This window comes from Thalassophryne amazonica, chromosome 2 (assembly GCF_902500255.1).
Source record: "Thalassophryne amazonica chromosome 2, fThaAma1.1, whole genome shotgun sequence".
NCBI classification, from domain to species: Eukaryota; Metazoa; Chordata; class Actinopteri; order Batrachoidiformes; family Batrachoididae; genus Thalassophryne; species Thalassophryne amazonica.
Window position 1 is genome coordinate 104,686,361 of NC_047104.1, and position 27,853 is coordinate 104,714,213.

Below are 27,853 nucleotides of genomic sequence, written 5' to 3' on the forward strand. Positions count from 1 at the left end.
TGATGAGTGTGAAGTTGGAAATTGAAGGGGTGATGATGAATATCATCAGTGCATATGCCCCACAGGTAGGTTGTGAGATGAAGGAGAAAGAAGATTTCTGGAGTGTATTAGATGAGGTGGTGGAGAGTGTGCCCAAGCATGAAAGAGTGGTGATAGGAGCAGACTTCAATGGGCATGTTGGTGAAGGGAACAGAGGTGATGAGGAAGTAATGGGTAGATATGGTATCAAGGATAGGAATGGGGAAGGACAGATGGTAGTTGATTTTGCAAAAAGGATGGAAATGGCTGTGGTGAATACCTACTTTAAGAAAAGGGAGGTGCACAGGGTAACATATAAGAGTGGAGGATGGTGCACACAGGTGGACTACATTCTTTATAGGAGATGCAAGCTAAAAGAAATCACAGACTGTAAGGTGGTAGCAGGAGAGAGTGTCACTAGACAGCATAGGATGGTTGTTTGTAGGATGACTTTAGAGGTAAAGAAGAAGAAGAGAGTGAGAGATCAACAAAGGATCAGATGGTGGAAGCTGAAGGAGGAAGACTGTTGTGTGAAATTTAGCGAGCAGGTGAGAGAAGCACTAGTTGGAGGGGAAGCAATTTTGGAAACTGGAAAAGTACTGCAGATGTGGTGAGGGAGACAGCTAGGGCAGTACTGGGTATGACATCTGGACAGTGGAAGGAAGACAAGGAGACTTGGTGGTGGAATGAAGAGGTCCAGGAAAGCATAAGGAGAAAGAGGTTGGCGAAAAAGTTTTGGGATAGTCGGAGAGATGAAGAAAGTAGACAGGAATACAAGGAGATGCGGCGTAAGGTGAAAAGAGAAGTGGCAAAAGCAAAGGAAAAGGCATATTGCGAGCTGTACAAGAAGTTGAATAGTAAGGAAGGAGAAAAGGACTTGTACCGATTGGCCAGACAAAGGGACAGAGCTGGAAAGGATGTGCAGCAGATGAGGGTGGTAAAAGATGCACATGGTAATGTGCTGACAAGTGAGGAGTGTGTGCTGAGAAGGTGGAGGGAATATTTTGAAGAGTTGATGAATAAAAAAAATGAGTGAGAGAAAAGGCTGGATGATGTGACGAGAGTAAATCAGGAAGTAAAAGAGATTAGCAAGGAAGAAGTGAGGGCTGCTATGAAGAGGATGAAGAGTGGAAAGGCAGTTGGTCCAGATGACATTCCAATGGAGGCATGGAAATGTCTAGGAGAGATGGCAGTAGAGTTTCTAACCAGATTGTTTAATAAAATCTTGGAAAGTGAGAGGATGCCTGAGGAGTGGAGACGAAGTGTGCTGGTTCCTATTTTCAAGAACAACGGTGATGTGCAGAGCTGCAGTAACTACAGAGGCATGAAGCTGATCAGCCACAGCATGAAGTTATGGGAAAGAGTAGTAGAAGCTAGGCTTAGAAAACAGGTGAAGATCTGTAAGCAGCAATATGGTTTCATGCCGAGAAAGAACACTACAGATGCAATGTTTGCTCTGAGAATACTGTTGGAAAAGTACAGAGAAGGACAGAAAGAGTTATATTGTGTGTTTGTGGACTTAGAAAAAGCTTATGATAGGGTGCCAAGAGAAGAGTTGTGGCATTGTATGAGGAAGTCTGGAGTGGCAGAGAAGTATGTTAGGGTAGTGCAGGACATGTACAAGAATAGTGTGACAGCGGTGAGATGCGCAGTCGGAATGACAGACTCATTCAAGGTGGAGGTGGGATTACACCAAGGATCAGCTCTGAGTCCTTTCTTGTTTGCAGTGGTGATGGACAGGTTGACAGATGAGATCAGACAGGAGTCCCCATGGACTATGATGTTTGCAGATGACATTGTGATCTGTAGTGAGAGTAGAGAGCAAGTTGATTCTAGTCTGGAGAAGTGGAGATATGCTTTGGAGAGAAGGGGAATGAAAGTCAGTAGAAGCAAGACTGACTACATGTGTGTGAACGAGAGGGAGCCCAATGGAATAGTGCAGTTACAAGGAGTAGAAGTGGTGAAAGTAGATGAGTTTAAATATTTGAGGTCAACTGTTCAAAGTAATGGAGAGTGTGGTAGAGAGGTGAAGAAGAGAGTGCAGGCAGGGTGGAGTGGGTGGAGAAAGGTGGCAGGAGTGATTTGTGACCGAAGAATATCAGCAAGAGTGAAGGGGAAAGTTTACAAAACAGTAGTGAGACCAGCTATGTTGTATGGTTTAGAGACAGTGGCACTAACAAAAAGAGGAGGCAGAGCTGGAGGTGGCAGAGCTGAAGATGTTGAGATTCTCTTTGGGAGTGACAAGAATGGACAAGATTAGGAATGAACATATCAGAGGGACAGCTCAGGTGGGACGGTTTGGAGACAAAGTCAGAGAGGCGAGATTGAGATGGTTTGGACATGTGCAGAGGAGGGACCCAGGGTATATAGGGAGAAGGATGCTGAGGATGGAGCCACCAGGCAGGAGGAGAAGAGGGAGACCAAAGAGGAGGTTCATGGATGTGCTGAGAGAGGACATGCAGGTGGTTGGTGTGACAGAGGAAGATACAGAGGACAGGGTGAGATGGAAACGATTGATCTGCTGTGGCAACCCCTAACGGGAACAGCCGAAAGACAAAGAAGAAGTTGTCACAGACTGACTAAGAGTGAAGAGTGATGACAGTATTTTTTTTAATTATTATTTGAACGTATAGACCCTCGGTCAAGTGATCTCCTACATACCACACAGAGCCGGTGTTCTGTCGAGATGAGGTGCGCCAACTTTCGACACTCTGAGCTGTGACGTACCTTCGCATTGTCCAATAGGAACGACGCGTCAGGCCAAAACACGGAAGACCACTGATCTCTACAAAATGGATTGTACAAATCTGATTGGTGCAGAAACCACTGATCTGTACAAAACATTAACGTGTGACAGGACTGCTCATTTATAGAGCAGTTTTCTGAAGAAAAATCATTGGAAATGTTTTTTGTTGTTGTTACCTCAAAATTTCTGATTACTGTTAAAAAAAGTTTGGAACACTTGTAATTAAAACAGGTAAATAAATCAATAAATGGTTCTTTAGAAACCTTTCATCTGTATTTCATACTTTTTATCTGTATGTTATTTCAGATTAAATCATTTCTTGTTTAACATAAGGAACCTCAGACATTTATTTTTAGACAAATTAAATAACATGGAAACGTGTATATTTTTTGAAGTCTGGTAGATTATTTATATCTTATTTCAACCAGAAAAACAAACACTAAATAAATACAAATGTTTATTATAAATGCAAAAGGAAATAATTTAACAATGACTGCAGTGTGATTGCAAAGTAGGATTTCTGTGACATAAACCTCATGATATTATATATATATATATATATATATATATATATATATATATATAGTCATTTAAACTTGTAATTTCGTCAAAATATGTAATTGCCTTTAATGTTATCAGGACGCCCCCTCGTGGCGCCAGGTCCGCGTTTTGTACTATGATCAAGGTGAAATGACAGTGAAAGTGTGTGTTTAGGTGTGTGTTCATGGTGTTTAGGTGTATAGTATTTGTTCATTGGGGGTTCGGTATGGACAGGTGGGTGTGCGTGTTTGGGGGTGGATTCGTCGGGCCAATAGTGGGCTGGTCCAGAGGAAAAATGCCAGGGCCGAAATTTGTTCCCAGTCCGACCCTGGTTCTGGCTCCTGTTCTGTGGGACACCTGTTTTGGCTGTGCCACACAGTTGACACACCAGCTCCACCATTAAGTCCTTGTGTGTCGTGGGCTGCACTTGCTTGACACTGCTGATCTCACGATGCAAGATGAATGCATTTGTGGTTGCAATGTCAAGGAAGTACAGCAACACTGTCCTGTACCAGCGTGCAGTTTTCCGATGGGTGGAGTAGTAGTGGATGAGCTGGTCATTCCATTGTTCTGCCTGCCTCATAGTGTTCCTGACCTCTTGCCTGTTGCATCGACCACGCCTCAAGCCTGATGATTATTGTGCTGTTGCTTTTTCTGGACTGCCTTCTTATGTACTGACCACTCCTATCCACCCGAATAAAGCCTTTTTACAACCAGAGCTGTCTGTTCGAGCCATGCATTTGTGTCCAAAAGTTTCTGACCAACCAGCCTGATATCCATGAACCAAAGTACATAAGCATACCAAACGGCAAATGTCATCTCTCCCCAGTTTCTCCGTGATCGAAGCCATACACATGCACACACATACACACACAGAGGCTACTTGGTCATTATAATATAGATAAAATCCTCACCTCTGTGTACCCCATCTCTCACCCAATCACTCAACTGAGATAGGCTCCAATAAAAAATGATAACTACCATTTTGACAAAACATCACTTCATGATGTTTATCATGCCATTTATCATAAATATAGTGATATTTCCCTTCCCTCACCACTTTCTCAGTTACAAAAGCGTTTTAAAACTACATCTTGGTAAAACCAAAACAAAAAGATATGATATGCTCCATCATGTGGGTTTTTTTAACATCTCTGTGGCAATATTGGAATGACAGTCATAAAACCCCATTTTGACGTTAGATAAAAGTAGTTTCCCAAAGTGGCAATGTCGTGCCTTCACAATTTGTGTTCAAACCCATCAGAAAGTGTCTTTGTCAAATACTGGATGCACTGAGATTTACGCAATCAAAATTGGGAGGGTTGTAAAGTATGCACTATTTTTTATGTTTAACAAGTTTTGTAGTACAAATCTTGCTCACTGTGGAGAAAATGATAATTATCTGGGCCTCAAGGTATGTGTCCTGTCAAAACATGGCTCCTCTAAGGTACAATCGGAGTAAGTGAGACATTATTATGCAAATTTTGGGGTAACTAGAGTGTGTAGATGTTGAGTAAATAGTGATTGCAGAAAAAAAATTGATGACAGGTTTATTGAACTAATAATAATAATAATAAGGAATATTAGCTTGAGTCAATTCGTAAGCAAGTAAAGGGGAGTACAAAACATTCTAAAAGTAGAAAGTATGCTATGCTTTGACATTATTCATGATTTAGTTCTATAAATATGAGGCAACAAAGAAATGGGTTTTGGATTGAGATTGGCACTGACACAAATGATATTGCTTTGTCTAAAGAATTCCGGTAAAGCTGTTCGCTGAATTTGTGCTTACCCCACAGCATGCTGGCCCATGGTGCTCGTGTTTACATCACACACATCCATCAAAAAGTCAAGAATCATATCAATATTGCCCATTTCCCCATTTCAGAAGCACTGAGTAGATCAATTCAGGTAAAAGGATCTACAGCCAGACATCCGTTTTAGAGATTGCAACATATATTGGCTAGTCATATGAGAGACGGTTGAAGGTTCATTAAGTCAATGGAATCCTTAATCAATGAATAAATTCTAAGTCTCTGTCTTGTTCTTGTCGTTACAGCAGAATTTCTACTGTATATAAAGTCAGAAATCACAAAATATATATGGCATGATTTTTGGTATTTTTGGTATTAACATCAGGGCAGGTTTTGGACAATGAGCTGCCACTACACATAGCCACATTCACCACAACCCAGCAAAGAAGACATAGAATTCCAGCTACAGTTTGCCAGAAGGGACATGAGAGACTCAAGACAAGACTGTTTTCTTGTATGAAACTCCTGTTCCACTCCACCATGAAGCTGTGACTGTTGATGGAACAGACAGAAGTCGCACGAGCTCCAGTTTCTTCAATCATAGTCACAGATGTGTATAACCCTTTCAGTGCTGTCATCTGTGTCTTGTTGGCTTCCATGATTCATTTCCTTCTTTTGCACAGTTTTGAAGAACTTCCTCCAGAGAGATTCACCATACAGCACCATACTGTTTGAATTTAATCATGAATACAAATTACATCGAAGACACATTCACTGACTTGGTATGATGATTTATATAAACAATAATATCTGTATTGATTTTGTCCAGTAAGTTATGGCCACTGAAAACAGAGTGACTGGATATAAAAATGGCTGTTGCCAGGTCATACTTGAGTGTCCTCGTGGCCTTTTCCAGTTGATGGGTTCCTCAGCACTGAGGCACCTACATTACACTCAAAGGATGCCACATGACTGTTGTGTTGAACCTGACAATGCAAGTAGATCACCTTATTTGAGTAAAAATGCAACACAAAATCATTCCTGCAGTACTCAAGGATTCCCCTGAAACCTGGTACCAAAGACATCCAATCTTCACATTTGACTGTTATTAGTGTTCAAGTCTCAGAACCAACTGTAACACTGCAAACTGTACCCTGAAGACTTGGACTTTTTCTCCACTTCAAAGATACTGGCAAAGTCAAACACGAAAGGAACCAACCCAGTACAGTTCAGTAAAGTAGTCATCCGTCAGGACCTTACGGTCCCTTGGCATGACTGCAGTGGGATGAGTCGGAAAGGAATGGTTGATCTCTCTATAAGCAAGTAAGTATAGTTTATTTATATAGCAACTTTTCAGATAAAAATCACAAAGTGCTTCTCATAAGACATAAGAACACATAAATTAAAACAACAGAAACACAAAACTAGGTAAAAGCCAGCCTATACAAATAGGTATTGAGCTTCACGTTAAATGTTTCAACAGAGTCCACGGAGTGTAGCTCCAAAGGCAGTGTATTCCACAATTTAGGTGCCACAACCTCAAATGCACAGTCTCCCATGGTTTTCAGCCTTGTCCTAGGGACAACCAACAGGCCCAGGTCCAAAGACTTCAGAGGCATGCTTCTGACATATGGGTGTAACAGTTCAGAGATATAAAGTGGCATTTGACCATGTAAAGATCTAAAAGTCAGCACCAGAATTTTAAATTGCAGTTTGAAATAGATGGGGAGCCAGTTCAAGGTGAAGAGAATCGTGTTACATCGGACCTATTTGATGACCCCGTAAGAAGCCTTGCAGCCATATTCTGGACCATTTGTAAGCAGTCCAGAGAGGACTTGTTAAGGCTAAAAACATCGAGTGACTGTAGTCAAGCCGTGATGAGACAAACACATGAATGATCATCTCCAACTCAGCCCTAGACTCAGATGGGCACATTAGAGACACTAGACCAGAGACAGTGTTTTACCTCCACACAGATTCCTCTAAGAAATGCATCCTTCTCGGTCCTCAGTGCCATTACAGCTAGAAATGGCCCCCAAAGTCATGTACTAAAACTCCTCTGTATCATATTCAGAGTACTTTCAGAGATGGAAAAACCTCCAACAGTGAGCACTGGCCATGCCAATGCAATCCCTAGAAACTTGCAGGGTTATTTTGCGGAGTAACTTGCACATTTCTTTAGTTATTTATTGTGCCCATATCTGTAAGTCCTCCACCCAGATTGCATGCACATGTAGCAGTATGAATGAGCTCAATTATCTTCAGCTGGTGGTTGGATTTCAGCCAGTCTGTGTGGGGGAGTGTTCACATAAAAGAGGGTGGATAATACTCTTCTTTCTCTCACTTGTGGAGGTTTGCAGCAGGCGTTTGTGTGATGTTTCCACTTCCATGTTCCTGTGAAGGGATAGACCTGTGGGAGTTGTCGCTGGTTGTGCGCTGCTCGGCACAGGTGGTGCCGGGTAGCTGCTGGCTGTTGGACACTCCGGTGCAGTGTTAATTCCTCGGCTTGTGCTGTATTGCCTGGGACCGACGAAGTGTTACAGGTTCATGATGGAAAGGAGTGATCTCTGCAGATGCCACTGCTGTTTTGTGCGGAGTTGAGTCTGTTGCTCTGTCCTGATGTCTGCTGCTATCTGCCTGGATTTGTCGTCACCCTGGAGATTAGGCTAACACCTGCTTGTGGAGTTGGTGGTGCGATGGTGTCCTCTATTGTTTAGAGAGGCCACCTGTAGATGGGGAATGTTGATTTATGTTGAACGTACAGACACCCTTGGTGTTGTACATTGCTGTTTGTGTTTTTATAATAAACCAGTTTCAATAAGTTTGCTTTGTAAGTGTCCCTCCTACTCTACCTTGTCTGCAACGAACCTGTGTGCCTAACAATGGAGTTAATTTGATTGGAAAGAGTTCCCTGGGTGAAATTTCCAGGGTGGTGTCAGAAGTCTGACTTATGTTCATTCATGATTTCCAGTTGTCCCAGAAATAAGATAACTTGTCTGCTTTGTCACATTTTGGTGTCAGACGTGGGATGCAAATTGAGAGCAGAGGGGTGTGTTTTTTGTTATTTTTTTGGTGAAAAGCAACATTTTTTGTGTGTGCTAATTTGTCTGTTTTCTTTTCTTTTCCAGGGCAAAGCAGCAGTCGGCTTCTGTGGGAGTGATTTCCTTTTTTTATTGTGGTCTCGCCTTTTCCGTGGAAAAGTCTCAGATGGTAAGGCTAAGTGATGGTGGAGGAAATGCAGGAGCTGAGAGAGTTAGTCACTCAGCCCAGGATGGAGAATGAGAGGCTGAGGTGGGGGCGGGCTGCGGCTGTGTCCAGCCCTGGTGTAGAGTCCCTGCCTATTGTGTCCTTTAGTGGTGGTGCTCCATCAATGGAGAGGTTGATTGTTGGCCAAGTGGAGGCCAGATCTTCCCAGGTCTCAGAGCTGTGTGAAATGAGGGGTCTGAAAGAGTTGAGTTGATGGCCCGTGGTCGGCTCTTTTTGTCGGCTTTTCGGTCAAATAGGCCATCTCACTCTGCCCAGAGGTCGGGAAACTAATACCTGCCGAGCTGTGGAGTCACAGTTCGGGGGGCATGTTACTGGCTCGGGATAGTTTAGAACAGGTGACAAGGAAGTGCCCAAACTTGTGTCATTGTGTCCTTATGTAGGGGTAAGTATGGGGGAGTTGTGATCCCTTGTCTGATAGATATAGGGTCTGTGGTGTCAACTATTCCAGAGTTAATTTCATTAGAGAGAGTTCCCTGGGTGAAATTCCCAGGGTGGTGTCAGAAGTCCAACTCATCATGTTCATTCATGATTTCCAATTGTCCCAGAAATAAGATAACTTGTCTGCTTCACCACACACAGTCCAGCAAAATTCTTTAAGTCTAGCTGTAGTAGTCTGGGACCCCAGGCAGACAGTAGTCTGCAGGACTTTAACTGAACCCTTTTGGAAGCTAGAACAAGTTTGTGGCCACAATTCACAAACTGGGCACATATATAAATCTTACAGTTTTGCGGCATCTTTCCACAATAATATGATCAGTTCTCTTAGCTACACCACAATTTTTCAAGTACCACGTCTAAATGTGCTGCTCTGGATATTGGAACCAGGATTCGAGCAATTCATATCCTCCAATCTTTTGCAAAGTCAAGGATCACTGAATAATTTTCACCATGGTCACCAGAGCCATAAAGACCAATACCATCCTCTTTACCAGCCCTGTCAGTGCCTGTGATCACATTGAAATCACCAATGATCAGAGGTCACAGGTCAGAGATTCTTCCATCATTGCACAGAGACTTCACAGTGCCTCTGTATGTGCTGGCTATAATGTCCAGCAACTTTGTGAGGATCCCACAGCATCTCGCAATGTCCTACAAAGCTGGCAGATGCTTTTGCAGAGTCAGATGCTTTGAGAAAATCAACACTGGTTGCAGTGGAGCCCTTCTGATCTTCACACTTGTGTTCCATGACTGAAAGGAAGGTGACTGAAAGAGGGAAATTAAATCCTACCAACTACATACCTAGTGTTGTGTGGGCCGCTGAAGAGGAGGTACTGCTGGCCCACCACCACCAGAGGGCGCCCTGCCTGGAGTGCGGGCTCCAGGCACTAGAGGGCGCCGCCGCCTTGCAGGAGCAGCCAGAGTGACAGCTGTCACCCATCACCTGCGACAGCTGTCATCAATCATCGGATCTGCAGGGGTATATCAGCAGGACGGCATCTCCACCTCATCGCCGAGATATCGTTTCTACTGAGAAGGTAACGTGCTCAGCTGACTGTTTAACAGTGATCTTTGTGACTTTTGTGTTTTGCTCTGAGTATTTTCCAATGAGAGGTGGAGGTAACTTACCTGCCGTTCGGATTCCTGGGTGCGAACGTGCCCTCCTTTAATTGTCCTTTGTTCCTCGCCAGCAGTACCAGGTCCGACACGCGGAGGCAGTGGCCACCTGGGAGTTCGGGACTTGGCGGCTCCAGTATTCCCGGGGTCTGGTGGCGGAGGAAACCGTGTGGTTCCGGTTCTACTTTGGAGAGGCGTCTCCTATCTTCAAGCCTGCCCACATGACACCTGTGTGAATTCGACTTTGTCTATTATTGTAATCTGTTGTACTTGTGCATATTCACAACAGTAAAGTGTGTTATTTGACCTATTCCATTGTCCGTTCATTTGCGCCCCCTGTTGTGGGTCCGTGTACTTACACTTTCACAACAACATAGTATTAAATACTAAACATGATCAATAAAGATGAGATCAGAGGATCGCCTTAGATATTTTGCTCAGTATAAGTGCACACACAGACAGACAGGCAAATGGAGCAAGGGAGGGGCAGATAGATAGATAGATAGATAGATAGATAGATAGATAGATAGATAGATAGATAGATAGATAGATAGATAGATAGATAGATAGATAGATAGATAGATAGATAGATAGATAGATAGATAGATAGATAGATAGATAGATAGATAGATAGATAGATAGATAGATAGATAGATAGATAGATAGATAGATAGATAGATAGATAGATAGATAGATAGATAGATAGATAGATAGATAGATAGATAGATAGATAGATAGATAGATAGATAGATAGATAGATAGATAGATCTTTCTGTCCATTGTGAGCAATTTCTGCATTAAGGCATTCATTTTCTGAATCACTGATAAATCACTGAATAAAAACCTGAACCGTTTTGTACCTTCACCACACATAATCAAAGCCAAATGGACTACACTAAAGGGATATGCATGTATATTTCATAAAGGGCCAATGTTCTGAGGGTTTTCATTGTAACTGATAAGTTCAGTAGGTGATTCCAACATCTTTGGAGTTATGTGGAGGATCTCGTCAGTGAACGCACTTGCTGAGGTGATTGGTTGCAAACCAGTATTGTTCAAGTTGATGAACTCTGCTCATAATATGTTTTCAAACCTCCAATGGGGGACAACTCAACAGATTCCTCAGCACTGACTGTATGTGAAACCTGCTATCTATATCTGTCAACCGTCCATGTCTGTTTCTCGCCAAGTCATGCAGCACATTGTTGTAGTGATTCTAAAGTGTCACTTCTCCTCACCTGAACTACAGTATTGTTTATGTATAATACAGGGAGGTGGGGACCAGTATGCAATGTGAAATGGTTGTGGCCTCTGACTGATTGTTAAGTGCTGTCCAGGAGTCTCTTGCTAGATTTCAGTTAATGGCGTGCACAGCGAAAAGCAATCAGTGGCTGTTACTCAGAGTCTCGTGGGGATGGCCTCAGTCATGATTGATCTTCAGTGGATCTCTGAAGATATCTTGGGGAAGTGGGATTGGCCACAGTTGTGTTGAGAGACAGAGAGCGAGCGAGCGAGCGAGCGAGCGAGAGAGAGAGAGAGAGAGAGAGAGAGAGAGAGAGAGAGAGAGAGAGAGAGAGATTTCAGACCTGACTGGCATCCATTTAAACAGTTTCCTGACCAAAAGCACACTGACACACCTTGTACTGGTTTCAGTTTTTGTATTGCAGATTGAAAAGTAAAACAACAACAACAACAAAAAAAATGGCATGGAATGATTGATCATTGCACAGTGAACCAAAAGCCAAGTTCTTAATGCTGCATGTTATAGCCAGCTTTCTTCATGTAGCCATCATACCTCATAGTCACATAAACCCCCGCTGACGCTTTGAAACACATTTTGTGAACACACACATCGCAACCACTATTAGCATGTGCAAAGTTGTCGGCTCCATGATGGCGTGTCAGTGTTCGGTGAGCACAATGCCTAGTGTTCATCTCATTACTGGGGGATCAAAGGGAAATGAGCTTCATAGCAGCAGGGACTCTCTTCAGCCCCTGAGAAGCAGCTCCTCCTCTAATCTCAAAGGTCATATGAAGTTATTCACATATTAAACAGCAACACATCATCCTAAACCACATCACCTGCTGGAGCCTCCTCCAGAGTCGAGGGGTCACTGAAAAGTATTATGGTGCAAAGAATGTAAAACAGAATGTGTGTGTGTGTGTGTAATGTGTGTGTAATGTGTGGGGAAAACTGACAATATATTTAATATAACATTGATATTCACTTTAGATTATTTAAAAAAGTTAAGTGTCTGAGGGCCCAGCAGAATAGGACACACACAGACTAGTCCTCATTGATAATCTGGATGAGGCCTTGACCTTGTATATCTTAATGAATTCAGTACTCAGGACATGTATTGTGACTGTTGGTGTCCCTTTTGTATTCTGTGCAACCACTGGCTCAACAGTTCTCTAATGTTGAGGGAGAAGTAATTTAAGGGTAAGAGGACTTATGCTTGGTATGACAACCTGTAGTTCTATGCTTCTTTCTTTATTTTCCCAGCTCAAAACATTGCTTCTTTGGCCAAAGGATTTTTTTTTTCTCGTGTCTGTTTGTAGGTTGGTTCACAAAAACTATTGAAGTAATTTATTTATTTATTTGTACAAAAGGAAAGTACTGTCTTCAACGTCGGTGGTAGGTACATTTTTGTTTTAATTCAGCAGCTATACCAATTAGGTCAAGACATAAAACCTTGAAATTAGCTAACTACCAATCACTGACTTGGAAATGTCTTCTTAAAGGCAGATTCCAAAGGAATTTGTCAGGGCATGGCAAATAAACACTGAGGTACTTGTCTGCTGGCACAGAGAAACACACCATCTAATCACCATGTTGGGACTGTTGTTCCCTCAAAAGGCTGACCATTTTTTTTTTTTTGTCCTGGAATATTATTTTAGAATTTTTATTTAAAAAAATTATTCTTTTATAATTACAATAAAAGATACAAGTAAAATTTCAGGATTATATTTTATAACATATAAGATTTCTTTCAGATTTCCAAAAAAAAAAAAAAAGTTTTGTTAAAAATACACAATCCTAAAATTTATTTCCGTCAGTGTAGGATGCCACTCATAATCAAAATGTGTGGTTCCCCCCCCCCCCCCCCCCCCACACACACACACACAGCGTTGACTAACCATCTGGTGTTGAGTGAGTGGAACAGCTCTGCTTATAAAGCGGACAGCAGATAACGGCCTAATTGTCTGCTAGACATGAAGAAATGATGTGTAGATGTTCATAACAAAAAGTGAAAATAACCAGGGACCTTGAATGCAACACAAACACAGAAAAAAAAAATGACTGAAATAAAACCTGAGAAAGGAATCAAAACCACGACAACCCATATGAGACGGTGAGTACAACATGAGGGAGGAGAAAAAAGATGTCAGTGGAAAAACACACATAAACATGTGATCTCTGCTGAAATGATGAGAGGTTGACAAATGAACCCACAAAAAAGAAACTGTATCAATGTCCTTTGACAGAGTAAAAGAAAGCTATGAATATGCACCTAGAGAAAAGAAACTGACAAAACATGTCAAAGGAATCCCTTGAAACAGAGTGTGGGAAGGGCGTGACACCTAGTGATCATAACACCATTAATGTAGCTAATGTCACTAAGCTATCAATACCTGCTAATTACTGTTAATGGTGTAAACCTAGAAATTAAATAACACTCAAATTTCACTCAATGCAAATACTGGAGCACAGATTTCTTTGATGGGCCATTAGTACAATTAACCAAATAACACCACTAATTATTCATAACATTATAACTTAAACTTGTGAATTATGTACAAATCCACCACATTTAGTTGCCATAAACTGGGAAACTCATTATAGAGAGCAAATGGGTTTTTTGCACCAGGCTGTAAACATGTTTATTTCTGTTGTAAAGTTGGGCATTTCAACATGGACATCTAAGGCGAGTGACTCAGTTTTGAAGCCAACCTCAAGCAGCCTTTCAAGGATCTGCAAGTTTTGGCACTTCTGCGTCACCATCATTTTTCAGCACTGGAGGTTGCTGCTTGGAAGAAACTAATTCATTTTTCTAGAATACTCCAGTCTTTTTCTTTTTTTTTTTCTTTTTTGTTCAGAACATCTTCCAGTCATATTTGCATTTGGTTTCCCCATATCGTCTGTCATTTGCAAAATGTGTTATTTTGAGCTTATGTCCTTTTACACATTCCTTGATTAGTGTTACTGCGGTCCCATGTAGAAATACTTCTAGATATAACATAATATTCACAATTAAAATCACATCACTGAATGTGTCATTGAATTTAGTTATTGTCCTTTAAATGACACTGCGTGTGGACAATGATGGTGGCAGCTAATAACATTGCAGTGCCAACAGCAGTTCCTCGGGATCTGAGCAGCTGTTCTGCAGTCTATATTGGCCTGTTCTTCAAGTGTAGAAAAAAGAGAAACCTAGATGAGAATTTTGTGCTTCAGTGGCTATTGAAAGATGAGGCAATAAACTGCTAAACTTGAGTAATCACACACTCCCGGAGGAATTTCTCAAATGGGGATGGTCAAAAACCTTGAAATTTGAGCCCCTCGCACGCCACCCAGCCTTTAACATTTGATGAGATTCATTATTGTATGCAGCTGAATACAAGTGTCTTCTGATTACTGAGTCCATCATTAAAAGTTCCCACCAGTGTGCATTGCCACGGTAGAACATCAGTGGGATTAAAATCTCTATTCGCCCCAGTCAATTCTCCAGTAACAAGATTTCATTAAAAGCAAGCAGGGAGGAAAATGGACTCAAAAGCACTGAAACAGCTGGACTATAAATTATAAAAATGTGCTTTCTGCTAACTGAACACACCTTCAGCTTGCAGATGCATTATTATTTAATGTTCAGAGGAGCTGGTTTTATGTAAATTGGTGTCTTCTATTCTCTTCATTCCCCTTCTCAATGCCAGGTACTTCCAAACCAAGCAAAGGGGGAGATTATACAAACCAATTAACATATGAAAATAACGTATTAATATACTGTCTCTGAACTGTATCCAATCAGTTCCTTTTCACTGGCGTGTGTACAAAACAATTAAAATTAAATTTATACTGCTCTTCCTTAACATATTCTGCAGCAAATGGAATCAGTGAGCAAACGCTGACAAAAGTTTTACAGGCCTGTGTGCTTCCTTAAAGGCACACTGACTTTAAGAATATTTATAAGAAGCCACGCTAATAAATTCCGGTTTTTGTTTCTCCCTAATGATGTGTGCATCTGAGACAAAGCACTGAAATCCATAGCGGTAGCCAGGTGCTAATGAATGGCTTACATTATGCTGTCCACTAATTACTACTGCACCATAAATAAAACACAAGACAATCAATTAGTGCGAGACTTGTGTTTGTTAGTCATGGGCAGCAAGTTCCTCCAGGCCAAGAGTTTGCAACACAACTGCCTCTTTGGTGTATCGTATGTAAATGGTTAGGATGAGCTGAATGTTAGTGAATACACTCCAGTGAAAGAAATTCTATTCATCTATGGATTAATTTGTTTGTGTGTATGTGTGCAATGAAATATCCAGTCTCACTGTTTTTGAATTTTGCACACAGTTTTACCTCAGTGTTCGTCAGTTCATACTGACATTTTAATCACTATCCTACCAGAACCTTAAAACTTACTGGGTTTCAAACACCAATTTTTTTTTTCCTTATTGGACATACCAAATTCGCAAGTCACTGCTTTATGACGCATTTTAAAAGTTGGCGTATAGCTTTGCATCGGGGTTAGTCAGCGCACACAGGTACTGTGAGTAATGTGCAGGTCAGAGACAGAAACTCTGTGCTTGCATCAGTGAACATCAGGGATGTGTTCTGGGTCCAATGCTGTTCAATGTTTGCATGGGTTAGGTGTTGTGTAGGGCTGTGGAATCTAGAAACTTAGTTGGTCCTTTCCTATGTGACACATATCTGTGTGTGTGCTACATGTGTTGAACTTGTAGAGACATTTCCTTATCTCTGCAATGATGTTCATGTCTCTGGGACATCAGTCTTTGAGCTCATGAGAAAGCTAGGAAGAGCTTGTGATGTCATGAGGTTGTGGGACAGAGGGGCTTGGCAATAACAGCATCTTTACAGGAGAGCGAAGGTCCGAGTCTTTAGGGTTGAGATTGTGGTTGGGCACTTACTGAGATGACTGGATATCTTTAGTACTAGATCCCTGTGGAGGACCCTTAGGTACTACAGGAATGATTTTGTGTAAAATGGATGGTTTCTTCGAGAGATTCAAATGAGGTATCCCACTTGCATTGTGAGGGAACATGAGTTATGACATTTTGGCCATATTGTGCGGTTCTCTGGGTATAATTCAACATGCAGGTACTTCAGTGGTTTGGACCACAGCAAAGGTAAATGACCAAAGGTATGCTCACTTTTCACCTGGTTGCTGCAGACAGATGGCTATTTGTGGCGGTTGCCATCCAGGTACCAAGGCAGTTCCATAGTGTGGTTGTTGTAGAGATTGACAGAACCAGCATATATCCCAGACCTGCCCTGCCCTGAACTACCACAATGACAAAAAACCCACTATAATTTTATTTATTAGCCTTTAAATAGGGGATTCATAATATGCCATTACCAATACGATCAAAATTCGCATTGTCTAGAAATAATTTATACTCATGGCATGACAGTTGAGACCCATACAGTGACGTCATAGTAGATCAGGTGGGGGCTTCCCCAAACTTGTACGAGGCATTATAGGAAGTACACGGTGGCAACCAATTAGAGTAGAGAGATTTTTTAAGCTATTTAAGGTTTTCTTTTTATTAAAGTTGGGTATTTTAAATGTTAACTGATGTTTTAGAGGGATATGTGCAATATGGGACAATGACAATGTGGGATCAGTGTAATACGAGTTTGGTTTGTTGGGGACAGTGCAATATGAGACAAGGTCCCCCCCCCAACCTCCCAGTGTTCTTAATATTTATTGACGTATGTGTGTGGGTAAGTTATGTGTGAGGGTGGGCATTGTTTTTGAGGATACACAAGCAAATTTCGTTGTGCTGATTGCTGTGCAACGACAATAAAGGTGACTTGAGTGACTTGTGCTGGCTCGCTTCATTTTGGTTTGTCCTCCAACATTGTGGAAAATGCTTTAAAACCGCAGTTTTTATATGGAAATCTAAGATGTTTCTCATATATTGTGTAAAAGCTAACAAAAAATAAGCACTTCTAAAATGAAAAACACTGTTTTTGTAATCCAGTAACACCTCAGGAATGATTTAGACATTTCACGGATGTCAGCATCGCGCATCACATCAAGGTAACTTCCGATCTTTTCAAAAGCTCATGCATGCGCACACGCATGTCCTCCTACAGATGGCATTAAACAGAAAAGAAAATATTCATTATGGAATTCCCTCCAGTTAAATATGTTCTCTTGATGTTTCAAAAATAAACCAAAATTATAATGTTTGGATTTCAGGAGAAACTAAATTTTGTCAGTTTAAGTGAAATTTTGGTGGCCCTACATGTTCCTCTTTTTTATCTTAGACAGTTGATACTGCTTGATACATGTAACTGAAATATGTTACACAGCTTTAACTCAATTAGATTCCATTCAGTGTATACACTCAACAAAAATATAAACGCAACACATTTGGTTTTGCTCCCATTTTGTATGAGATGAACTCAAAGATCTAAAACTTTTTCCACATACACAATATCACCATTTCCCTCAAATATTGTTCACAAACCAGTCTAAATCTGTGATAGTGAGCACTTCTCCTTTGCTGAGATAATCCATCCCACCTCACAGGTGTGCCATATCAAGATGCTGATTAGACACCATGATTAGTGCACAGGTGTGCCTTAGACTGCCCACAATAAAAGGCCACTCTGAAAGGTGCAGTTTTGTTTTACTGGGGGGGGGATACCAGTCAGTATCTGGTGTGACCATCATTTGCCTCATGCAGTGCAACACATCTCCTTCGCATAGAGTTGATCAGGTTGTCAACTGTGGCCTGTGGAATGTTGGTCCACTCCTCTTCAATGGCTGTGCGAAGTTGCTGGATACTGGCAGGAACTGGTACACGCTGTCGTATACGCCGGTCCAGAGCATCCCAAACATGCTCAATGGGTGACATGTAAGGTGAGTATGCTGGCCATGCAAGAACTGGGACATTTTCAGCTTCCAAGAATTGTGTACAGATCCTTGCAACCTGTGCATTCAAAATGCCATCAATAAAATGCACCTGTGTTCTTCGTCCATAACAGACGCCTGCCCATACCATAACCCCACCACCACCATGGGCCACTCAATCCACAACATTGACATCAGAAAACCGCTCACCCACACGACGCCACACACGCTGTCTGCCATCTGCCCTGGACAGTGTGAACCGGGATTCATCCGTGAAGAGAACACCTCTCCAACGTGCCAAACGCCAGCGAATGTGAGCATTTGCCCACTCAAGTCGGTTACGACGACGAACTGGAGTCAGGTCGAGACCCCAATGAGGAAGACAAGCATGCAGATGAGCTTCCCTGAGACGGTTTCTGACAGTTTGTGCAGAAATTCTTTGGTTATGCAAACCGATTGTTTTAGCAGCTGTCCGAGTGGCTGGTCTCAGATGATCTTGGAGGTGAACATGCTGGATGTGGAGGTCCTGGGCTGGTGTGGTTACACGTGGTCTGCGGTTGTGAGGCTGGTTGGATGTACTGCCAAATTCTCTGAAACGCCTTTGGAGACGGCTTATGGTAGAGAAATTAACATTCAATTATATCAGAAATCATATGGATGTATTTAAAAAAAATAAATAAAAATGATGCACCATATAAAAACATTGCATTGTACTAAATCCCTCTTATCAAGCAAGCAATACAAATATGATCCATCTGTTCCTCTGCAGATGACCCATGGTCTCTGACGTACAGTCATGAAATGACACAAATGAGAAGCAATTCGCTCATCTCATTCATGTCCACATCTGCTGGCGTGAGTCCGGCTTGACGACACGCGTCTTGTGGATGGTGCGCCACAGGACACTGCATCATGTGGAACAGAGCTCACGTGGGTGACGTGACAGTCAGATCCGTCCAAACATAGTACTGTACAGCTGGGATGTCCAGAATGACAGATCTCCACGGCCACTTCTGTCAGCGGCCACACCTCCTGTCAGTTCAGCGCACATACCAAAGACACATGCGTGGGGCACATAGACATTTTGACTGCGAGTACGACAGTGATTGTCTGCAATCTGTTGTTGTGCCAACAGTGCGAATGGCTGCACATTTTCTAAGTGCCATGCGAATGGTGTTAGATGTTCGTGTGTGTCACCTGGAATTTGACACTTGTCGTAAGAGGGTTCGAAGAGCTCGCACAGCACACACTCTGTCTTTCAGCCGCCGCTGTATGCAGATAGTTGTAGGAATAGGTGTACGAAGCATTAGAGGCAGCTACAAAATTATACGGTTTGCATACGATTCCTGCTTCATGTGCACTTAATGCGCAATTACACCAAATTCACACTATGTGTGAAGGGGCCCTAATATTTGTCACATAGCCTCACGCTGGCCCTGACCAATACACACCACGGGTTTAATCCTTGTCCATTGTACAAGTAAATTGCTACAGTACAGCAAACAGTACTTTCCACTGGATTAGACAAACCAATGGCCAATATGTCACTTTCTTAAAGCTAAAAACAAGGCTTTCTCTTCCACTTTATATAAAGCTCTTCCAGTTTCCCAGACATCACCTGACTGACGTATTGCACTTGATTTGAACCAGAGCCGCGTAAATCAGAGTGCATTAACACTGCATGTAGAGGGCACTAACCAAATGATCCTAGCATTATGCAGCCTCTGGCCTGGCCTATGTGCGTAGTTTGGTGCATAATTTGAGCATTAATGCAATTTACATTTTAACACAGTCCCAAAAGTAAACTGATTAGCTGATTGTTATCTACTAATGTGCCAAGAGGAGCCACATGTCACTTGCGTACAGACAGAGGGGAAGGATTACACATGACAAGGTTGGCCTTGCAGGAACACAAAGAGACAAAGCTTGCCAGAAGGACAGACACCAGAGAGAGAGAGAGAGAGAGACAGGTACACACGCACACAAACAAACAAACACACAACACAGGATCCTGGAAGGTAAATGGTTGTCGTTCAGGTTTGCTAGTCTAGCATTTCTGTCAAACAGAATCCATCTTTCTTCTTTATTTTCAAGGACTTTTAAACAGATCATAGCAATAAGGAGGGAGAGCCGTAACAGTAAATCCAGAGGGTGTAACCATCGCTTCTCCATTCTGTTAGCACTCTTTGGACCACACGCTAGCACGTTAAAATCTTTGTGAAGGGTACATTTCTGTAAGCTTTTCACTGCAGTGCCTCATATCAATCAATCTGGAATCATATCTGTTATCTGTCTGTCCCAGCAGACCTCCGTCTTTTACACAGGACAATTAGCACCCCCGTAGATGAGAGATGAGATTTAAAAGAAAGTGCAAAAGAGGTGCAGTCCCATGATGCAATGCTCCCAGTGGTTCCATCTGCTTCATTCTTTCATCTTTCTCCATTGTTAGGTGGAAGCTGTCACATTACGAGGAGAATCGTGGCTCCTTCCCACCCCCAAGTACCCTTTTTTTCCCCATTCCAGCAGTTGGCAGGGTGGCAGGCCCAGACAAAGGAGCATGCACCAGGAGCGCAGAGGGGAGCACTGTTAGAGGAAAAACAGTTTGGGAATTAAGGTCATTAATTTTCCACTTTCAAGGGCTGCCACACAGACGGAGATAAAGTCAGCATAAATATTCCGCCGAAGTTTCTCCTGTTTTTTTTTCCTCCTCTCGCCATTTTCATCGGCAGCCCATTTATCTCCATGCTGTCAATTAGAGGCAAAAGCAAAGAACTAATTAGGAACTGTGCAATTTTAATTAGCTGTTTTGATAATTAAACTAATTGGTTCCCTTGTGTTTCTGCAATGTGTGCTGAGAACTTTTTTGATATCTGGGCAGCAGATTTCCCATCCGCTGGTTAATTAGTCACTTTTGCATTAAAAAGGAGTCTTCCTTAATAGCCTTAATTTGCAGTTGAAAAGAGAATCTACCATCAATAATTTGTGTAATTGGTAACCGTTTGATTGTAATTTAGAGGCATGGCCGGACAGCTCTGCATGTCTAATTCCTAATGACTGGGATTAAAGTTGGATTAACTGTTTGGGAAAGGGATTCACTCTCTCCTCTTCCCTACCCTCCAAATGACACCTTGTCTACATTTGATTGGTCATGAAATTCAAATTGACTGGGTGAACAGAAGGGCTTATACCTTCTGTATTACTTTGTACATGGTGAACATGTCAGGATGCATCTAAAAGATCCCTACAATTCTTATTTCTCACCAGTCATCTCACAGGCTAGTCATTTAACATGGTTCTACATTTACTTTGGCTGTGTATCTCTCCCTTTCAAACCAATGCAATGCATATCTCAATACATGGGCTATGATATGGTTTCAGGATGATACTTCTCATTATTTGATAATTTGATTAGATTCAGTGAGATACAATGCAATGTCAAACTATTATTTGTTTAATGTAGACATTAATTTTCCATGATAAACTAGAACACTGTTCTCGTAGAGCACAAATCTCTGCCAGCACTATTTTCCAGTTCCACAAATTTTTACCTTGGAAAAAATTTTCAGGTCAGTGTCCTGTTAAATTGAGATTCTTTTTTTTTTTTGGGGGGGGGGGGGGGGGGGGGGGGTTGGTTTTTCAACATTTTTGGTTTCTAAATTCTTTTTCAGATAATTTTCACAGAACATTTATTATCTCTGCTATGCACAATTGTCATTGCTTTTTGACACTTGGTTTCTGACTGATAACTGGAAGACAGACAACCAGGCATAAAACTGGAACCTCCTTCCAATTTTAGTGGTGTAGGTAAATCCCTAACAGATAAAAGAGACTGGCCGAGGCACGTTTGATTAAGATATAATGCAAAATGTACACCAAATGAGCTTTTTAATATTAAATTCAAATGTCTACACAATCGGATCAAACTTTGTCAGGCGATAAAGAATACCATCCTACATAATGCTTTCAAATATGAAAGAACTTTAATCATGTTTGATAGAGATATTGATTTTTGAAAATGTGTTCAATGTTCAAAAATAAGGATTTTTCCAATTTTCAAAGAGTTTTCCTGACTTTGACCTATGACCTTGAAAATTTAATCAGTTTTTGCCTATCAGGATATGAATCCTCTGTTTAAAAAAGTCATCACAACATATGAAAAATTGTGGGTTCCAGGCTGTTCACAAACAAACAAACAGGGACCAAAACATAACCTCCGTCCAACTTTATTGGCGGAGGTAATTAGAATAACGCAACAGTGACATTGCTTACCTTCAAATATAAATTTCATGAAGAACTAAGGACCATCTTCAGACCTTTGCTACTGTGCTGCCTGCTTTCCTTTTGTTCAGCAGCAGCACCACATACAATAGCAGAAATTATAGCACTGAAGAAGATGCAAGCTGTAGTTAACATAGCATAAATTTCCTATTCTGAACTGGCATGACAGGATTAAAAAATTGTGAATCGAACATCAAGTTTAAATGGGTAAATTTATGTTATACTGCCTGCCACTATCAGACATGTTGATTTTGTTTATATTTTACAAAGTCAAACATTGCAGTGACCACTCTTATGTACCAACCTTTAAATTTTTTGAGAATTTGAATACTCACAAGCAGCAGCAAAACCAGATTAAATCAGAAAATGTATTAAGTGATAATCGATTCTTTGACCAGTTCATAGTACATTTAGATTGATTCAGATGTCTGTCTACCCATTGTGTCATATCTATTACTTTAAAATAGATTTTTTTTTTTTTTTTATCATATCGATGGATTATTACACCCCAAATTTTTAATGCAGTGCATCTAAAAAGTATTCACATCACTTCACTTTAGCTCTTTTGTGTGAATGCCGGGCATCATATTTGGAGGAAGTCCTCATCACTTAGCCACCACCATGCCTACAGTGAAGCATGGTGGTGGCAGCATCATGCTGTGGGGATGTTTTTCAGCAGCAGGAATTGGAAGACTAGTCAGGATTGAGGGAAAGATGAATGCAGCAATGTACAGAGTCATCCTGGATGAAAACCTGCTCCAGAGCGCTCTTGACTTCAGACTGGGGTGACGGTTCATCTTTCAGCAGGACAATGTCCCTAAGCACACAACCAAGATATTGAGTGGCTACAGGACAACTAATAAATTTGGAAAAATAAAAAAACTTTTCATGTTGTCATTATGGGGTGTTGTGAGCAGAATTTTGAGGGGGAAAATGAATTTGCTATATTTTGGAATAAGGCTGGAACATGGAAAAAATGTGGAAAAAGTGAAGCACTGTGAATACTTTCTGGATGCACTGTACGTGATAAATTTCTACTATCATATTTTCTCAGATAAATACATCAAAAAGATCAGCTAGTAAGAGGAGCAAAACATATTTCTGGTGGTTGAAAAGTAAAACAGGTTACACTGTTCTGAAAGCTTCAATCAAATAAAATGACAGACTTTGCTCTCTGAACAGGAAATTGCTTACTTAGCATTGTGTACATTTGCACAGAGTAGCTGATTTTTTATTTTTTGCCCAAGCAGTCCAAACTTATTGCACTGATGGTGACATAACTGTTTTTTTTTTTTGTTGTTGTTTTGTTTTGTTTTGGTTTTTTTTGTACAACAGCTTGTCAAACTGTTTTCTTACAAAAACACCAGGGGAAATCACACTGGTGTTTACAGGTGTCAGCACAATGCTTAAATGCATTTGAATTTTGGGAGAAGTTGCAGAACAAGAGCTAAAAGCATATCATTTAGCATTTTAAAGCTCAGGCTCTGTTGCTATACTTTTATAACGCAGAGTCCTGCCCGTAGTCTGATTAAAAAGCACCATTCATCCCACTTAGCTGGAATACAATTAAGGGACAAGGCTTTAAAAGCCCAGCCCTGAAGCCTCTCCCCAACCCACATAAAAGGACCACTCTCCACTGAGCCTCGCCTGTAAATATCATGTTTGATATGAGGTTTTAATCTCCTTAGCCATTCAAAACTATAGAATGGGCTCATCCTTTTGGTAAAACCCCAGTCCAACGGCTGTGTGCCTGAGGACGAATAGGAACACAACACTAGTGCGCTATCTGATTAGGCAGGGTTAATTACAGAGCACTGTTTTGTAGTGGCTGCATTTGAGAGCCGCCCATAAATAGATAGGCATGGCTAATGCAAGAGCAGAAATGAATTTTAATTAACTGTGTATCAGAGAAGCCCACTCAGGGGGTTGTTTCTAGTGTGTACTGACCCCACTTTTAGTAGTGGAGTGTGGAAGGGTGGGTACCTGAGACACCGTGAAAGCGGTGGAAGACCAAAACGTTGCCTTGATGACACAAAGACAGTGAATATTGTTTCTTTACGCAAGAGTAATATGGGTAATTTATGTTGATGAAAACCGCAGTAAGAATCACTGCAGTCATTCCGTTAATGTAACTTCTGAGGCCACATATCACTGTCTGTCTCTTACAGTCATTGAGACATCGCTTAACCTCTACAAGAATGTTCAATTCTAGGAAATCTTCCGGTGCTACTTATACTGTTAAAAACATACAGTATAAGGCCCTATTTTCCTCTCTGCGCAAATTGGTGCACAACAGGAGTGTAATTATTAATTTACAGCTGAAAGTCATTATTTTTATATCCAGTGCCCACGTCCTCTAAATCACGAGACCATGTGCACTCATGTGGGTCTGAAAATGAGATGTGGTCAGGCACAGTGCTGTTGTGTTCATATCAATCGCAAGAAATTGTTTGCGCCTTACACCACCAAATCCTGGTCTAAAGTTAAGCATGATGTATTTCTTTCTTGGAAGAAAGCAACACTCAGATGCACCTTACATAAGCGAATTCCTAATACACATGCAGTCTGCTTGCCTGCACATATCATTTCTGGTTACCTCCAACCGTTTATTATAACTACATGTTATGGCCATTGAAGGGAAAAAAATGATTGGGAGGAGAGAAAAGACAAGAGACACTTCGACCCTCTTTTACTCTCTCAAACACAAGTACATGAGCAGGTAGTTGAGTGGCTAAGGACTGGGCCTGCCTACATATAGACCTGGGGTTGAATTCCACTCATGCTACCTGTCTGTATCAGTGGACAAGACACTTAGTATACACTGTCTCAGTCCACACAGCTGTAAATGGGTACTGGCCTGGGGAAGTAACCTGTGCCAAACTGGCATCTCATACAGGGGGAGTTGTGAACTATCATCTGCTGAGGCCAATGGGCCTCAGGGCCTATATAAGACTTACACATATGTACTCACACAAAACATATACTCTTTAGTTAACACGTAATATTAATATGCAGCCATGTTCAAAGCTGTTGTACATCAATAATATGCACATTTGGCATGCCGAACATGTGAGGTTGTAAAGTGAAGTGATGTTGTTCCATGTCCAAAAAGGATCCCCATTATCTCACACCAACCCTCCTCTGGCCTATGTATATACAGCTGTAGCATGACATATTTTCACTGGTCTAGTCCATTGCGTGTTGTCACTTTTCCAGCAAACTTTGTCACAGGCAGTAATAGAAGTACAGCAACATTATACGAGGTCTGTCAATAAAGTATAGGTCCTTTTTATTTTTTTCAAAAAGTATATGGATTTCATTCATATGTTTTTACGTCAGACATGCTTGAACCCTCGTGCGCATGCGTGAGTTTTTCCACGCCTGTCAGTGATGTCATTCACCTGTGAGCACTCCTTGTGGGAGGAGTCGACCAGCCCCTCGTCGGAATTCCTTTGTCTGAGAAGTTGCTGAGAGACTGGCGCTTTGTTTGATCAAAATGTTTTCTAAACCTGTGAGGCACATCGAAGTGGACACGGTTCGAAAAATTAAGCTCTAAGGTTTCGGTGAAAATTTTAACGGCTGATGAAATCCATATAGTTTTTGAAAAAAATAAAAAGGACCTATACTTTATTGACAGACCTCGTATGCTGTAATGCAATGAAGGTGAGTGGAAAGCAACCTTTAAATGAAATAGAAGTACACACTCATGCAAAAATGGAACAGAAAAAATGGAACCTTACTGCTTTAGTGCTTCACTTCAGGGAGCTTTGGTGGCCACTGTCTGATGTGCAGTCTGACAGGTTCCATACAGTTGAATTTATTTATACCTTGCAATCTCAACGACAGAAGTAATCGTGAAAAGCCACACTTGAGCAAGGTTTAAATCTTACACACCCCATAAGCAACCACATTCAGTCTTTCAGGGTCTCAACATGCAATGTGGTTTTGGCATACTTCAGGTCTCAGTGGCGGCTGTGTTAAGTGGTGTTAATATTAACATTGACATTGTTTTAACATAAAAGTTAAGTGTCTAAAGACCGGTACTTTAAAAAAAAGGTTAAAAAATCATGTGTTGGACTGTCTTTGATGCTTTTGCTTTGATATCTCTTCCGTGAATTGTCCATGCAGAGTCATTTCCTGTTTCTGGCCTTCTGGGTTCACCTGTCTCTGCACTTCCGTGTCCAAATTTTTGGTTGCCTTTATGGCCACTGTCAGAGTGTTCCATCACTGCCAGATTATCTTTTGTTTGTTCCTGCTCTCTCGCATTATATTTCTAGTATTTTCTTGTGTTTTCCTCCTTGTTACAGACCTACGCTGCTGAATTTCATCACCTGGTAGGACTGAACTCTGCGCATTGACCTTCTGCTTGGGTTTTGGATAACCGTTTACTCTTCCTTCAGAAAAAAAAAAAAAAAACTGTTAGCTGTTGTACTGAACACATGTGCCTGATGTCAGCCTGTATAATGACCAAGGCTGTTACAATGTCCTATGTCTATACTGTTCCTATTTCCTGTTCATGGGCTACTAAGGGCTTGGAATTAGAACCACACTGCTACTCAGTTAAATTTTAGCTTGCAGAATCAAGCATGGTGCCAGTGTACGTTCACTAGGAAGTAGCTCGAAGGTCATTGCAATGATTTTGAAATTTGGAGTTTACCAAAAGCATGCAGTGCAATGATTACATGTCGCCAAACAAATTGTACAAAAACTTCTGAATGTCTACTATATTAATCATATCACAGGTTACAGTATGTCACTATCTTACAGGCTAGGTAAACTGAGAACAAATGTGGACAAATGTGGACAGTGCACAAAGGGGTTGGGTTTATCCAGTTTATTATTGATGGGCATTTTATCATGAAGTCAGCCAAAGTGATGAGGAAATGGATCTGCGCAGATACGATGAGTGAGACTCCGCTGGCAAAAAAAGAAAAAAAAAATCTAACATCTAAAAATAGAGCCTAGGTTGTAATTAGGTAGAATTCTCCTTTATCAATGATGCAGTTATATCTCCATGCCCAGGTAATTGCTAAGGAGATGAATATAAATGATTTTGCTTGGGGGTCTTCTTGTTACCCTGTGCATCAGCAAAGTGGTGATAGCAGGGTAGTGTTTTCACTGGTGTGTGTGTGTGCGTGTGTGTGTGTGTGTGCGCATGCAAGATAACTTGGACAGAGATCTAGAGGTGATTAGATGTTGGTTTAGTTTGGTCAAAGATCAACAAAAACATGATCAGAAAAACACTTTTTTTATATATATATATCTTGACAACCAAGAAGCCTAGATGATCTAAACCATATGTAATTGGTTTAGATCATCTAGGATCATCATTTGTAATTGGAATGATTTCATAATGATATCATATGATGGTCAAACATTGTCAATAACACCATTACAGACATAGCTATATTTACCTTTACATTTATATTGTGTGTAGAGTGAGCAGGGTATGCATCATCCCTCTGATGCCTTTCATTGCATAAAGCAGTAGCACCATGTTTAAAAACGATATGTGGCTTACAGACTGATGCAACTATTATGTTTTTTTCTCTCTTCATGACATTTTCGGTCAAATATGACCAATGCCC

General features: G+C 41.2%; 1 protein-coding gene across 2 annotated transcripts in view; it reads left to right on the forward strand.

The window, feature by feature from the left end:
* lmo1 (LIM domain only 1) overlaps positions 1 to 27,853 on the forward strand; it is a 553,232-nt gene that overhangs the window by 393,745 nt on the left and 131,634 nt on the right. Inside the window, exon 1 of one of the 2 annotated variants that reach the window (XM_034191072.1) lies at positions 27,393 to 27,414. The exons of the other annotated variant lie outside the window; for it this stretch is intronic. The gene's annotated coding sequence lies outside the window, so the exon portion shown is untranslated. Of the gene's footprint in view, positions 1 to 27,392; positions 27,415 to 27,853 lie in introns of those variants that run through there. 2 annotated transcript variants of the gene reach the window in all.